This window comes from Triturus cristatus, chromosome 2_2 (genome assembly GCF_964204655.1).
Source record: "Triturus cristatus chromosome 2_2, aTriCri1.1, whole genome shotgun sequence".
Taxonomy (NCBI): Eukaryota; Metazoa; Chordata; class Amphibia; order Caudata; family Salamandridae; genus Triturus; species Triturus cristatus.
In genome coordinates this window covers 988,754,365-988,771,294 of record NC_140582.1, presented here as the reverse complement: position 1 = coordinate 988,771,294, position 16,930 = coordinate 988,754,365, and the positions used below count along the sequence as shown (strand labels likewise).

Here is a 16,930-nt window from a genome sequence, read left to right as displayed (position 1 = left end):
AGGAAGCTCCTAATCTGCAAAAACTTAAAGAAATCTCTCCTAGAGAGACCAAACTTACGTAAAAGAGACTATTTGGCCATCACTACATACATCCCCCAGAGCATTAATTCCTACATTCCCCCAGCTAAAAGTGACTTGGCCTTGGAATATTGGCGGTAAAAGGCCACGAGCAGAGAATTGTGTATATGCATTTATATTTGAAATCCTAAGTCTACGTCGTATCTTTCTCCAACTCGAATAAGCTGACTGAATTATTTTGAATTTGTTTTTTTTATAGTAACTGGGTTCTAATATTATGACAAGGCATTGGCTAGCATCGTCCCCGAGTACTATTTCATATATGGTTGGTCTAGCTGCTACGGAAATTTCCACCTTGCCACCTACCACAAGTATCCCTATATGTTGCAATAGTGCTGCCCAGTGATACAAGAGAAGACTAGGTACACCCCATCCCCCCCTCAATCTTGGAAGAATCATCCATTTAATTGCCCTTCTAGGTCTGAGATACCCCCATAAAAATCTAAAACATGCCCTTTCAGCTGTTGCAATGCAAAATGCCGGAAATTCCAGAGGTATAGTCCGGAACAGATATAAAAATTTTGGGAAGATCGACATTTCAATAACATTGCTTCGTCCATGTAATGAAACGTGTAAATAATCTAATCTCTCTAATGTCTTATTGACAGTATCAATCACTGGCAAGATACTTAACTCCTGAATACGATCCACTGCTGCTGTGATCTTAACCCCCAGATAGGTAGCTTCTGGAACGTTTGGAATATCTACCGGGAACAGGGTATCCGAATGCAAGATCTGAGTCTTATCGATATTTAATTTATACCCTGAAACAATGCCAAATTGTTCAGACAAATCCTTCACTACTGGGAGATCTGATCTTATATCACTCATAAGTATCGCAATATCATCGGCATACGCCAATGATTTATATTCAATATTGTGGGCCTTTACTACTTTAATATTCATATTCGCGTCCAGTTTATTAAGGAAAGCATCAATGTATAGCGAAAATAGCAACGGAGAGCAGGGGCACCCTTGCCTAGTGCCTTTGCTTATACCAAATGATTTCGATTCTTGTCCAGATATATGAATTTGAGCTTCAGGTAGTATATAAAGTACCTGTACTGCTTGGACAAATTCAATAGATAATCTCTTCCATTGCAGGACAGACCACAGAAACCTCCAGGAGACCCTGTCAAACGCTTTCTCTGCATCCAACCGGATCATCCCGAGTGGTGACTTCGTGGCCTGAGCCCAGTCAAAAAGGGCGATAACACACCTAACGTGATCCGTTGTATCTCGACCAGGGATAAACCCATGTTGCCGAATAGAAACCAGTGGAGTGATGATCTTACCCAGGCAAGAGGCAATCATTTTTGAATAAATCTTACTATCAGCCATGGGCGTCCGCAGAAATTTTTCCAGGGGGGGGCGAACCTGGCAAATGAAGGGGCGTGGCTAATGTTAATGGGGGCGGGGCTAAAATGGCAGACAATCCGGATCGGGTAATGTTCAGGCCAACCTGAGAAAAACAAGCATTGGCATAGCCAATAGGTCTCGCCTTTGGGACCTTATGACTGACTCACTGACTGAAGAACTTATATAGCGCACTTCTGCCAAGGCGTCTTGGCGCTGGGTAAGTATGATGCCGGCAGTATAAGTATTTAGTTCTGCAGCAGGTCCCAAAGGCGAGACCAATTGGCTATGCCAATGCTTGTTGTTATATCTGGGCATGTTGAGAGGCTAGGGGACTGGGTCTCGATGTCAGGTTGGGAGCACAGCAATGACCTACTCAATTTGAATGCGTAGATAATACAACCGGAGGGGTGAAATGAAAGGTTCACTACCAGGAATAACAGGAAAGTAGAAAGTTAGGCTGGTTAGAAAGGTAAGGAGGGGTAGATAGAGGCAGGCATGGTTGTGAGGGGAAAAACAGATGCATGCTAGGAGAGCGCTGTGAGGGAGTGAGGCGAAATGGGAAGAGGCACTGAAGGTGGGTCGGGTAAAGACCGTAGTGAGGCAAACAGAAGGGTAGCGAGGGGTGACGGGTAAACAAAGAAGTGAGGTGTAGAAGTAAAAGATTCAGGAGCAGAGACAGGTAAATCAAAGCTGGAGAGGGGAGAATAACGCAGTCGTAGAACCAGAGAGGGCCAGGTAGAGAGAGGGAGAGGTGTGTCAGAGACAGGTAGAGACAGCTGAGGAAGAGGGAATAATAACGACTGAAGTAGACAGGCGAGGTAGAGGGGTGCGTTGATATAAAGAAAGTGCAGAGATGTGTCACAGATGTTACTGAAGAGGAAAAGAAGTAGAGATATTGAGAAAGAAGTAAGGCACAAAAAGAAGTAAGGGGTGAACAGAGGTAGAACGAGTGGAAGGGGAGAGAACACGTAGAAGATGAATGGCAGGGTAAAATGAGCGATCAGGCAGTGAGTGTGAGGAGTGGGATACAGAGGCATATGTGGCAGTGAGCGCGAAGTGCGGGGTACAGAGGGATATGTTGTGGCAGTTAGCGCAAGGTGTGGGGTACAGAGGGATATGTCGTGGCAGTTAGCGCGAGGTGTGGGGTACAGAGGGATATAAGGCAGTGAGCGTGGGCAGGACCGACTTTAGCGCTCGTGGGGCCCAGTGCGATAATGCTTTTTGGCACCCCCAATGACCACCTCCACTACAGGTTCTTCATAACCATCCTTTCACAGCGCCCCTCAAGTCTCCGTAACCATTCAGTCTCAGGTGCATTTAATTCATTTTATAGCGCCGCTCCTATCAGTGTAAGGTATCACAACACTTTACATCACACAGATTACATAGAGACAATCAATCATAGGTGTGTAAATCAGTGCACAGGAAATGTTACATAAGAGAGAGGACAAGAAGGTGTAGGAGTCACATGTCATCCATACAGGTAGGCAGGATAGTTTAAGAGTGCTTGGTCAGGAGAATCAGAAACCTAGAATTTAAAACCTAGCACCATGGATGGGGGGGTTCTCTTTATTAATAAGAATTGATTTCTACCCAAATTAACCCATTTTGCCACATTAGGATAATGAAAAACTGGGGGGAAATCATAACGCTCTAGCCCAGTTGGCATGCATCTTTGCTAACAGTTACTTGCTCACTGTTCCACATTAGGATTTTAACTCATAAAGAGTTATCAACAATATGGTCTCTCTGACAAAAGTGTGACCCACTGATCTATTTACATTACATTATACGCACTTTGTGAGCTGCACGTTCTTTGCAGCAAGCATAGTAACCCTCTGCGCTACCTTAGGATGAGTAGAAACTTCCATTACACAAAACTTTGATCTCTCCCTCCCTCTCTCTCTCTAAAGAAGTGCATTAATCACTGCAGTCATTTAGACATTTTTATAGGTGGCTGAAAGTTTCTAGGAGTCCAGGAAAGAAGCAGGTGCTTTTAAAATCATCATATTAGGGCCCCCTACACGAAGTCAGCAGCCGGTGCGGTGGCACCGGTCGCACCGCCCTAGAGCCGGCCCTGAGCACGGGGAGTGGGATACAGGGGGATATGAGGCAGTGAGCGTGGGGAGTGGGGTGCAGGAGGATATGAGGTAGTGAAACACAGGGTCGGGACGTCCTGCCAGACATGATAGGGTGCATACTGGCAGATAGATATGTTATTGACACAAGTCTGTGTATGTTTTAGTGGGATCTGAAATCCGGGCTATGCTGCAACCTCAGTTTTTGACTTGGGAGAATAATGCATCGACCCATCCCTCCCCCCCCCCCCTGAACTTCATTCAGAAGAATAGTGCCACCTGTACCAGTTTAGGGTGTCAGAGCACTTTACATCGCAAACACTACTCAGATGCAATCAATCATAGGTGTGTAAATCAGTGTATAGGATATGTTACATAATACAGAGGACTACAAGGTGTAGGAGTTGCATGTCATCCATACTGGTAGGCAGTATAGTTTAAGAGTGCTTGGTCTGGAGAAGCACAGACTCAGAAAGTAAATCAGAACCCGATGGTTGGAGGTTACATTTCATAATGATGATTTTTTTTTTACCGAAAGGATCTCTCTGACAAAAGCACTGACCTATTTAAACTATATGCATTTTGTGATCTGCATGGTACACATTCTTTGCAGCACACACATTAACCCTCTGTGATACATAAAATGAGTTAAAACTTCCACTTGACAAAACTCCTTTTCTCTCCAGGAAGAACATTAATCACCAAGTTATCTTGACATTTTTATTTTTGTATGACAATTTCGGAGGCCGGCAATGCAGCAGGTGCTTTTAAAACCATAAAATACTTCCAAATAGGCGCCCCCTCCAAGAGTCAGCACCCAGTGCGGTGGCACCAGTTGCACCGCCCTAAAGCCGGCCCTGAGAGTGTTAAAAGGAGGTCTTTGTGTCCAGACCTAACCACTCGTGCTTGTGGCGCGCAGCTCAAACCGGCCATTGTCATTCTGTTTGTGGCAATCAGCCGCAGACAGAATGACAATGGGCGGGAGGGGCAGCGAGGAGGAGTGCAAGGAGCCCCATCAGGGAGTTGAGGCCTCTGGCAGGGAACACCTCTGCTCCCTGCAGGGCCCGTAATCCCGGACAAAAGGCGTCCGTAAAAGCATAAGTGGCCACAGGGGGGGCAAGGAGGAGCAGTCCAGGGGGGGGCAAGCGCCCCTCCTTGCCCCCCCCTGCGGACGCCCATGCTATCAGCACTAATAATCAAAATAGGTCTAGATGAGGATGGGCTAAGTTCGGGTTTGTCTTTTTTCTTGAATAGTACTATGGTAGTCTTCCGCCAAGACTTGGACGGTTGACCCTTTTGGGCTAGTTGAAATAAAGACACCAGCTCAATTCGAAGTGCTTGCCGAATAAATTCTAAAGGTATCCCATCTGGACCCACAGCCTTACTGGTGGCTAATGAGGTTATTGCATTCTCGATCTCTTCCCATGTTATCGGGGCTGCAAGAATCTTGTTTTGTTTGGGTGTGACCTTCGCTGTTTCATGATCACTAAGAAATTCTTCTAAAGATTCTGCGGCCGCATCACCTTCCGCTGTATATAGTTGCTGGTAGAAATTCTGGAATACATCCTAAACTCCTGCAGGAGAATCCTGGATCTGATCAAATTGATCTTTGATCCTACAGATTCTATTCAACACTCCCCTCTGTTGTGTACGTTGGCTAAAAGCCTCACCTTATTTTTCCCCAGTTCATATATATCAGCCCTGTACTGTACATATTTAATAGCAAGCTCTTCCCCAAAATTTTTATGTATCCTGGCTTTTGTGACCGCTATGAGCTGTTGACACTCATCTGTTTTTTGAGCCTCCCCTATTCTCCTCATGAGTTCCACCTCAGCCAGCCTGAGCTGTTCAACCCACCCTCTGATATTTTCCTGTACCCTCCTCTGCCGATATAAAGAAAAGCTAAGGGTCTCACCCCGTACAGCTGCATTAAACTTGTTGCACACTATAATTTCAGAGGCAGTGCCTCTATTTATATTAAAGAATTCCATAATCCATTTAGCCATATTCACACAATATGCCTGATCTAATAACAATTTCCTTTCAAATCAAATCAAATATATCTTTAATCGGGAATTTGAAAATAACCATAGAAGATACACATCTTAAAATTGACATTCTTTTGTATAAAAATCACAATCAAATATACAGAATAACCCTAAAAATCAACAGTACTTAAAAAGCCCCAAAATGCGAGGTCATTTAAAAAAAAAAACAAAAAAAAAAACAGGACAATCAAGGCTATAATTCATTATCTATAAACTTCTAATAACAATTGATAATGGCTAAGTCTGGCGGAAGCTTTTTAAAATCATATAAACAAGGGAGCAATCCTACAAGTTAGTTCTCACCTCTAGTATTTCTTAGTCTGACTGCCAATCGCAGAAAGTGCACAGTGCTAAATAATACAAATGGATCAGCGGAGAGTTTAAGGAATAAGAGGGCCACTTTAGCCTGTCTGATTTTCGAGCGTTTCAAGATGTTTTTTAGAAACCGCTTTCTTGGGAGAGCATAAAAAGGACATATAAGAACAAAATGCATGGTGTCTTGCGGAGATCGTTGATCGCAGCCGCAACACCCTTTTTTGCTAACATCACTCACGTAACAAGCTGGGACTGATAAAATGTGGTGTAAGAGATTTAATCTGAATCTTGTTATCAGGAATCTATCCTGTCTGTTATGTATATTGGACAGGTAAAATTCCATACCCACACAAGTTTTTAAAAGCTGGTGTTCTTTTACAGTACATTTCCGCCCTTCCCTTACCTTTCTAACACTAGCTGAATGTCGTGAGAAGTCTGCCTTTATGACACCCTTATCTCTGTTGACTATTGTAGAGGGATCATCAAAAAGATTAGCATGGCCCAAACTGGTTAATGTATCCTTTACGTGTTTGAGCCAGGGTATTTGCATCCCCTTATCGCTATTCATACAGTCCTCCAGGATTTGTCTGCTAAGGCTTGCCTCAGGGTTTGTCCAGATTTTAATCCAACAAATGATGGGTTTGAGGCATGCCCTTTCGCTGATATAGGAAATCCCCAGCTCTTCGTGGACTATAACAGAGAGAATGCTTTGGGGGACTTGCAAAAGTCTCCTTAGGAACTTATCTTCCTCTAGCTCAATTTTTCTATCATTTATAAAGCCCCACACCTCACTTCCGTAGAGGGTTTTAGCACAACAGATGAGATTGTATAGGTGTACTATTTCGTTGGGTGACCAACGACCCAATCTGCGTGCATAATTCATGATTGACCCCTCCACACCAAATTGTTGGGTACATTTATGACTTACAAGGGGTTTAAAGTTTAAGTATTTGTCAAAAATCATACACAAGTAGTTAAAATGTTTTACCTTCTCCAATTTGTGAGTGACTATGGTAAAAACACAATTCTTGTGTGGGGTTTTACCCACTTCCATAATAAAGGATTTTGTGAGGTTAGGGACCAGATCAAGGTCTGCCATGAAGCTAACAAATCCCCCAATGAGGGCCTGCAAGCTCCTTCCAGTACGCGCCAGGAGGACCGCGTCATCTGCATATAGGAGGAAGGGTATTCCTCTCCTCCCAATGCAGGGACAGTCTGCCTCCAGGGCTCCGAGCGCCTTATCTAATCCATTAATATAAAGCGTAAACAGGAAGGGCGCCAGGATACATTCTTGCCTCACCCCACCCTTACACTGAAAATCCTCTGTGACATCACCCTCATTTGTATATCTGACCCGTGCCGTGGTGTTTTGGTGGAGCATACGCAGAGCGTGGATCAGACCTGAGTCCACGCCCATGGCACTCAGGATTTCCCACAGCCTTCTTCTGTTTACACAGTCGAAGGCTGCAGAGAGATCCATGAATGCCAGATACATTGTCCCCTCCCTGGCCACAGTATACTTTGCCACCAGATGGTAAAGGTTGAGGCATTGATCAGTTGTGGAGCGCCCCTTTCGAAAGCCATACTGGACGTCAGTGATAATGTTATTTTCATCAGCCCATGTCATTAGACGGTTTAAAATGACTCTTCCCAAGACTTTCGCCGTTACATCTATTAGGGATATTGGGCGGTAACATTGTGGGTCATTTTTATTACCCTTCTTGAATATGGGCACAATAACGGCCGTAGACCAAGATCTTGGCATGCCCACTTCAATAGCTGTATTATAGACCCTGGTTAAAATGGGGGCCCAAAGGTCTGTCTGGCTTTTAAATAAATCCGGGGGTATCCCGTCTGGTCCTGGCGCCTTCCTCATTACTAGACCTTCTATTCCTAGTTGAACCTCATCCACTGTAATAGGTGTCCAGGCACAACTGGGACATCCAATGACTAATGTAGGCTGCGTCTCCGGTGCCCCACGATTATACAAACTGGTGAAATGTGCTTCCCACGCCTCTGGTAAGATATGAGACGCCATTTGCGGTTTATCTTGGGGTTGAAAACATGGGGCGTTTATTATCCTCCAGAAGCTGCTCATGTCTCTAAGCTCGGCAGCCTCTCTTAAGGATTCCCAAGCTTCAATTTGTAAGGCTGTTTTCCTCAACTTGGTCGCTTTTTTATAACGACTCCTGCATGCGGCTATGTATCCTTTGTCCTTGGGGACCTTAGTTAGTGCCGACTTCAAGTCCCTATGGGCCTTTGAACAGTTCTTATCGAACCACCTGGGACAAAAGTCAGCCTTAGGCTTGGGTTTACTTCTTAAGAGACTATCGATGTGCTGAGCAGTGCCCTCAAATGCTACGATTAATTCAGTCCCCTCTACCTTAGGATCTAGGCACCTCCAGGTATGATTCTCAGCATTGTCGAGGAGAGCTCTATGGAGTTCAACACCATCAATGTTACTCCATTTGATTCTTCTCCCCTGATCCCTTGTCTTATATTCACCCACAGTGGGAATCTCCGCCCCCTTGGTGCCAAGTGTGTCCGCTAATGACAAAGTCAAGGGGTTATAGTCACTGAACACACTTGGTATTATCTCAAAATGGGCTACCCTACTTTCTAACACGGTGGATATAAAAATATAATCTATAATTGAGTCCCTTCCTCTCGCCTTAAAGGTCGGGATCAATACATTAGGTGTCCCATGCCCAATCATGTCCATTGTGTGGGTTAAAGCAAACTTACACAAAATTCTGCTTAGTGCCAGGCCCTCTCTAGAGTGTTCCGGGTGCCAGCCCTTAATAGAGGGGCAGGCATCCCACGTACCGCCTTCCCATTTCAAGTGTGGGCACTGATGGCAATTAAAATCCCCCATAAGAACTAACTGAGAACCTGCATCCCTTGAGTCGTTTAAACTAGTCAGCCTCTCTTCCAGCTCAACCAGGTTTTGCATAGATTGACCTGCGTTATACAAATTTATATAAAAATGATCTTAGATCCCTTAGAATTAAGTCTCACTCCCTGTAGGCAACTTGAATCCCACCCCAGATCTACCCACCTCCCATTCAGTGCCAGTGCCACATACATAATTAGCCCCCCCATGGCGCGACCCATAGTTGATTTCCTGGCTGCAGCAAAGAATGACTTAAAACCTTCAATAAATGAGGCATTATTACTTGTTTCCCAGGTCTCCTGGAGGCAAATAACATGATGTTTTTTGATAAAATCTTGCCAGGGCGGGTTTTGAATCTTAGATGCCAGTCCAGCGGTGTTCCAGGAGATCAACCTCAATTCGTTATGGTTTGGATCTAGTCCTTTGACTGCTCCAGGCAGGTTCCTTGGGGTAGTGCCCCTGGTTAAACGATTAACTGGAGGGGTTCTGGTTTCCACTTCTCTTCCCAACACGCCTGCAAACCCAACTGCTTGGTCTAGATCGAGAACCCCCAAGACCAAATCAGGTGCCACTGAGGGTAGTGTTTCTACATGATTGCTATAGGTGTCTGGGTCTTTCTGGTGCTCCCCATTCCCTGGTGTCGGTAGTCAATCTTGCTCATCCAGGGCAGACAGACTTGTAAGTGGGGCAAATCTGTTCCTTAGAGGGCCATGAGCCTCCTCCCCTCTTACCAGGGCTGCCCCTGGCCCTTGCCAATTCGTGCCCCTGACCGAGGCTTTGTTTCTATAAAAGAAGTGTAGGGGTAACATCCTAATAGAGGACCCAGTGCCTCCATCCTCATATCGATTGTCCAACAGTTCTCTGACTAACTCGGGGTACCTAAAGTTAACGATCACACAGTCACCCGCAAATTTTTTCCCGGACTTTCCAATGCAAGCTACCCTCCTGGCCATAAGGATGTGCCTGTGCTGCAGGCTCCTGGCAGATGTATTACTGAGTAACCAGTGTGCAGCTTTGTTAATCAGAGCGTTGGTCGTTTCTTCTCTGTCATTGCTGAGACCAGGCACTCCTACCAACACAATCGAATAGGGACTAGAAGCGGGAGGCAAATCCAGGATCTGGAGACCTGGGGTGCTCTGAACGCAAGCATTCATGGTGGTTTTTTCCATGATGGCTTGCTCGTTTGGTCCCCGGCAAACCTCGTTGGGAGTGATCCGTGTGATATCCTGGACCATACCACCAATGGGTCTATTACTTATATTCCCCCGGTCCAGAGGTGTTTTCCAATGGGCTCTATCCTCGGGGTCGGGGTTCATTACAAGCTTTTCCCCACTGTCGGCCACTACTGGCTCCAAATCCCTCCTCAATGGGTTAGCCCCAGAGGGCTGATCTCTAACTGGATCTGCCAACCTACTTATCTTCTCCACTAGATTTAAAATTGCAGTCAAGGCAGGGTCTAGGTGTTGAACTAGGAGCTGTTCCATTTTTTCCCCAAAAGCTATAATAATATCCTGCTGCTCCCCCACCCTGTTTATATTCTGACAGTTTGGGCATGCTGTGTTCTCGGGATTTATCTTCCCTCCTTTACTAGGCTTAGTTTGCCCTCTACGGCCAGGCTTGCTGGAGCGATTAGCGGCGCAACTTCCGCCACTCTCTAATTGCCCTGTCCCAAGTTGAGATCTTTTAGAGCGCGTGATTACTTCGCTAGTGGGTGGCTGTGTAGAGTCAGGATTAGGCGTTAGAGGTTGTACGCTAGTTGCCCCCCTTAATGTTTCATCCCCCAAGGTATTATTGTCATTTACCAACTGAATGTTGTTACTAGTGGGCATTGGCTTTGGTCTACCTATATTATCGAGATCTGTTGTTAGTTGGCCTGCTGAGTCTGAGACCCCCTGAGAGCTTCCATCTGCTGCTAACGATGTATCAGAGGATTGAGGCTGAGATGGCTGTACTTGCGTCAATTGAGACGGGCAGGTTCCTCCGCCAGGTGTAGGGCAAAGGGCTATGTTGCCCAATGAGGACCGTTTATTAGCTATTAAAGAGTCCAGCGAGAGCCGTTTCTCCGTCAGCAGGATCTCGTGGGCTAAGAGTGACTCCGCGCGTATGATAAAGGCATCCAGTGTTCCTCTTACCCCTCCCTCTGCCCTTGTATGCTGAGACTTAGGCTTGACCATGATGTAATTAACACTACACCACTTGTTTATTCTCGTGCCTTGGTGGGGATGATTGTGTCTTTTATGTCTTAGGGGTGTACGATTTCACGACAATCCCACTCCTGTTGTCCACCTGACACCTATCAGTACCACATACAGGCAAGGGGGTATGAGCAAACAGAATGCTTCAGCAGGATACGAGGATATCGGGAATCAATGGGTATGGCCGAGTAGACTTCAGTGCGGAATACTTATAACTCACCAGCAAGGGACCGGGCCCAGCCCTGCCTCCTCCTGCCCCGGACGGCCACAGACGGTCCCGCCCTTGTCCCGAGCTTCGCCCGGCACGTCCCACGGGCGTCCCGCGAAGCGGGCCTCCGCGGTGTTTGTAGGCACCACCTGGCGCGTTCACAGCGTCACCTCGTCGCGCCGCCGCTGGGGCTGCCGGGAGTTAGAGTCCCGGGGCGGCGACGCGGTGGATTGCACCCGCTGCTGCTTTCGCCGGTTTTTGGCTCCCCTTATGACTCCTGGCGGTCGCGGCAGTGTAAAAAATCGATGTGGGCCAAATCAGGTAGGTTTCTGCTACTTTCCCGCAGCTCCGCCGGCCTCCGCGGTGTTTGTAGGCGCCACCTGGCGCGTTCACGGCGTGACCTTGACGCGCCGCCGCTGGGGCTGCCGGGAGTTAGAGTCCCGGGGCGGCGACGCGGTGGATTGCACCCGCTGCTGCTTTCGCCGGTTTTTGGCTCCCCTTGTGACTCCTGGCGGTGGCGGCAGTGTAGAAATCGATGTGGGCCAAATCAGGTAGGTTTCTGCTGCTTTCAAAAGTTCATGTCATCTGGGGTCTAGGGAAGCCACTTACCGATAATTCCACTATTAACAGATTGTGATCTGAGATTATTCTAGGGGGGAGCTCGTGCTAACTTTCTCAGCAGTTTGACATGGCATAAGAAAATAGTCCAAACGGACTAATTTATTATGGGGAGCCGAAAAGAAAGTAAAACCAGGATCCCCCTGCCTATGTCTGTGCCAGACATCAGCCAAACCATTTTCCCTGTAACGCCTTAAAAGTCCTGACCTTTCTTCCCTGATACGGAAGATTACTGAGAAGATTAAAACTGCTATCTAGATGAATATTAAAATCACCGCAGAGGACTAACGGAGATGGCCATAACGCCAGTTCTATACTTGAATAGTTCAACACTTCTGGGTCATCCAGATTAGACCCATAGAGAGAACAAATTGAGAGCGGAGTTTTATTGATTACAGATTCCAGAATCACCCATCGACCCAATTTATCCTCCTTGGGGAGTTTACATATTATAGCTCCATGTTTTTCTAAGATAGCTACTCACCGTGTAGTAGTGCCTTGACAAGTACTTGCCAATAATTCAAGGCCCAAATCCTTCAGCCACCCTCGTTTACTCCAGGGTATGTGGGTTTCTTTCAGGCATAAAACATCTATCTGCATGTGTCGTATGAGCTTGGCAAATAAACCTGTTTTTTTCATGTCATTGAGACCACAAATATTTAAGGAACAGATGCAAATTTTACCTTTTCTATCCATCATCCTTGTGAAATACAAACTCTTTGCCAGAATTCACAGAATAATACAAACAATTTAAATAAGCTTTACAAGAGACTCTGGTTAATGCTTTCATTTTGACATACAAACGACTGCCATGACACCGCATGTAGAGTGACAATTGTGCACCCCCAACAACCCTTACCCCCGTGCCACCCCTACCCCATCCCTCTATCCTGAACCCACCCAAACACCCCCCCTACCGCCCACCACATAAGGCATAGGGACCGACGGTCCCTGGTGATGAAGAGCTTGGCCATCACCCCTTCCTCGAAGCGAACCTCCCCTTCCTATAGAATATCCAGCTTACTGTAAAATCCCGATGCCAGAGCAAAACAAAAGCCGTTGGAAATAGGCGAGAAAAAAAAAGAAAAGAAAAAGAAGAAAAGCCGCCTCAGGGACCAGGCAACCATAGATTAGACATCCCAGAACTGCCCAGAAAGGAAGGAGGAATACTAAAGCCTTCAGTTCCATATCCTTTCATCACCTACAATGATAGCATAAACTCTTTTGCTTGAACTTCAGACTGAAAAAAATGCATTTACCCCTGACCCACCACCTTCAGTTTAGCAGGGTTGAGCAAGAAAACCTGAGCTGCCTTTGCCTGAAACAAAGGAATCAATTGGCGAAGTTGCCACATTTTCTCAACTGTCGCCTGACAAAAATCAGGTCTCATAAAAAAATCACAACCCTTTCCCATCCTTTTCCAATCTGGTCTAGCCAAGTCGTATAATGCCTCTCCGGCCAGAAAATTATTAAGGCATTTAAGGATAGCCCATGGCCGATTGTCAGTTTGCCCCCCTTTTTTGCGTTGATTAAAAGGAAACCCATGGGCCCTTTGCAACTCAATTTTCCAGTCCCATTGCTTGAGTTCTGGGAATGCCTCCTCAAAGAGTTCAATCACAAACTACTGGGCGTCCGCACCCTACCTGCCCTCAGGAATGCCCAGAATCCGCAAGTTATTCCTCCTTGAACGATTTTCAAGGCCGGTCAATTTCCAAAGTGTGTCATCTCTCAGAGTTTTCATAGACTCGGTCAGAGTTTTTTGTGCAGCCAACTCGTCTTCCAGCAGGAAAATTCTGGCTTCTGCTTCACCAATTCTAACTGCAAAATCAGAACAAGTCTTTGCAACCCTGCGTATAGAGGTTTGCAATTTATGACACGCACCTTATGTGCGAGAGCTCTCCAACGGAGTCTCCTCACGATGATCCATGATGCTCTGGTATATAGTAGAAACTGTGATTTCTTCAGGTCCACTTGGATTTGCACTAGTCGTTTCTAAAGGTGCCCCTCCATCCAATACTTCCTTCCCGTCCAATTTAGGTGAGACAGCATAATCCCATATCATTGAACAGGCCGAACCAAAGACCTTCTCAGGCAAGATAGCTTGATCTTTCTGTTTGCGAACCGCTGCAACCAACCAGCTCAGTAATAACAATGATAACACAACAAGACTCCTACTGTGGAAGTCCTGACATGCTGCAGTCATCCGGTATTCACCCAAGTAGATCAAAGAGTGGAGTGAAAGGATGGAATACATTTATGCCAAGTGACACTCCCCTTCAAAGGCTAAAAGTCAACATGCAACATAGCACATAATAGTGGCCATATTGAAAGAGTACACAAATAATTTTTCATATTGATCACATCAGCAAACCTCTTCATCCAATGCAAACTAAACAAAAGGACCCACAAAAGATCATGTGATCCCCAAAACAATCAATTGGGGTGTAGGCCAGTTGTAAAAAGAAAAATGATACTTAAAGTAAAAAATTGAAAAGATGATGCAAACCAAAGTCATTGCAATCCTAATGTACACAAACGTACCCAATGAGAGAGAAGAGAATAAAATATATTTGATTCTTATGTGTAGATAATGAAAATCTACACGGCAACAAGTATGATAATATACCCACTCAAGGCCGAATCATACGGGTGCTGTGATAAGAAAAAAAGGATTAAGAAAAGGTCAATTGGGGCACACACCATTTCTAAGTCTATTTATTATTATTTATTATTTAGAAAATTTGTTAAGCGCACAAATACCCAAGGGTGTCTCGGCGCTAAGTGTTCACTATACATGTCCATGAGTAGTTATTGTTTGAACAGCCAAGTCTTTATCTGTTTGCGGAAAGAAAGAAGGGAGGTACAGGTTTTGATGTAGCGTGGAAGACTGTTCCATAGCTTGATAGTGGTCACTATAAAGGACCTATCGCCCTATGAGACCTTCTTAGTCCTAGGGATCTGCATAAGACCAGCAGTAGAAGATCGGAGGGATCTGACAGGATTGTAGGGGCAGAATGCATCCTTTAAAAAGGCAGGGCCTTGAAGGTGAATTGCCTTATACGCAATGCAAAGAGCTTTGAATTTGGTTCTTTTCTTCACTGGCAACCAATGAAGCTGTTCAATGGTGCCAGAGATGGGAGTATACTTGGGGGTGGCCGTGATCAATCTGGCTGCAGCATTCTGTACCAACTGTAGCTTTTTTGAAACTCCTTCCTGAGCATTGACTAAAAGCGCGTTACAGTAGTCTAGGCGAGATATAACAAATGCACTGACCAGGGTTCTGGCCATGCTCATGGGAAGATAGTGTAGGAGTTTTTTAATCATTCTCATAGTGTAAAATGAGGATGATACTACTGCATTAACATGGTGCATAAGAGTAAGTTTAGTGTCCAGTAAAACTCCCAGATTTCTTGCCTTGGTCACTGGGAAAGGGGGAGGTCCCAGGACGGCAGGCCACCAAGTAGGTGACCAGGCTGGGGAAAGGTTGCCAAACACCATCACCTCTGTTTTGTCGGAGTTAAGCTTCAAGCAATTTGTAGACATCCAGTCACTTATTGCTAGCATTCCCTGATTAAAATTGGAAGCCACTTCATCTCCATTTTTATTAATGGCTAAGACAATCTGGGTGTCGTCAGCATAGGATGTCACCGCCAGGTGATAGATTTTTATGACCCTCGCCAAGTCCGACACATAGATGTTAAATAGTGTCGGACTTAGCGAGGATCCCACAGGGGAGAGTGTAGGGAGGTGAATTGAAATTGCCGAAGGCGACTGATTGTACTCGATCAGTGAGAAAAGAGGAAATAAGATCCTTAGCACCATCCGTGATCCCTGCAGCTGTGACACGGTCGATCAGAATAGAGTGATCGACCGTGTCAAAAGCCGCCGACAGGTCTAACAAAATAAGCACTGCTGATCCTCCACCATCAAGTGTCATCCTGATTTCATCCGTGGCCTTAATAAGCGCAGTTTCTGTTCCATGTCCCTTCCGAAAACCAAATTGTGAGTTATCCAGACAGTTGTTCTGTTCTATGAAATCTGAGATTTGGATGTTCATAATTTTTTCCACAATTTTGGCGGGGAAAGGGAGGCAAGCTATAGGGCGGTAATTAGCGACTATAGAAGGGTCTAAGGAACTCTTCTTAATGAGAGATTTGATAGTTGCTTTCTTCCAGATGGATGGAAAGATATTAGATGAAAACATGGCATCAAAAATTTCTGTAAGTTTTGGACCTATGATATGTGGAAAATTTTTGAGAATGGAATGGGGGCATGGATCTTCCGGTGAGCCAGAGTTCGTGGTACAGATAAGATGAGATACCATTTCAGGCAGAACCTGAGTAAATTCCTGGAAGGAGCGAAGGGGAACTGAGTGAGGCAGATTGGAACATGTCCGGGCAAGGGACTTATAATCATTAGGGGTGGGAGACGAAAGTCCAGTACTGGTTGTGTGAGCCTTGAATTGAGTAAAGATATCCGTCACTTTCTTTTGAAAGTGATTCGCCAAGGAGTCACAAAGCTCTTGCGTAGCTATGATGGGGGTGGTTTTCGCTTGACCAGAGAGACGAGTTACTACCTGAAACAGTTGGTTAGTAGAGTCATGTGCAAGATTGATTTGGGTACTATAAAATTTGCTTTTTACCGTGATGATAAGTTGCTTGTAATTAAGCATCATGACTTTCTAACAGGATTTTTGATGAGGGTCGTAGTCTCATCTCCATCTACGTTCCTGACGTCTACATTTTTGCTTTTCTTGTCTGAGAGCGTCATTGTACCAAGGTGCAGATTTAGAAGCCCTGTTAATAGATTGTTTCTTTAAAGGAACTGTCATATTAACTGTGTTATGTATCCAATTGGTGTAATTATTAGCTCCTAGTTCAGGATCAGTCACAGTGGGTGGCAGAGACGTTAATAATGAAAACTGAGAAGCAGAAATGTTAATGCTTTTCCACGCTCTAAATTGATTAGTGGGTGGGGGGTTTTTAGCCAAAGGGGGAGTAGATTTTAGAAGAAAATCAAAAATAATGGCCGAGTGATCAGTCCAAGTGAGGGGAAAAACATCCTTCATCTTAAGTGATGTATTATTAGAGAAAAGACCATCCAGAAGGTGGCCCGCAGTATGCGTGGAACCGGTAACT

At 45.4% G+C, this 16,930-nt stretch overlaps 1 protein-coding gene across 1 annotated transcript in view; it reads right to left on the bottom strand.

Annotated features, from left to right (window-relative positions):
• Positions 1-16,930, bottom strand: part of CLNK (cytokine dependent hematopoietic cell linker) — a 1,059,843-nt gene that overhangs the window by 1,028,829 nt on the left and 14,084 nt on the right. The window lies entirely within an intron of this gene.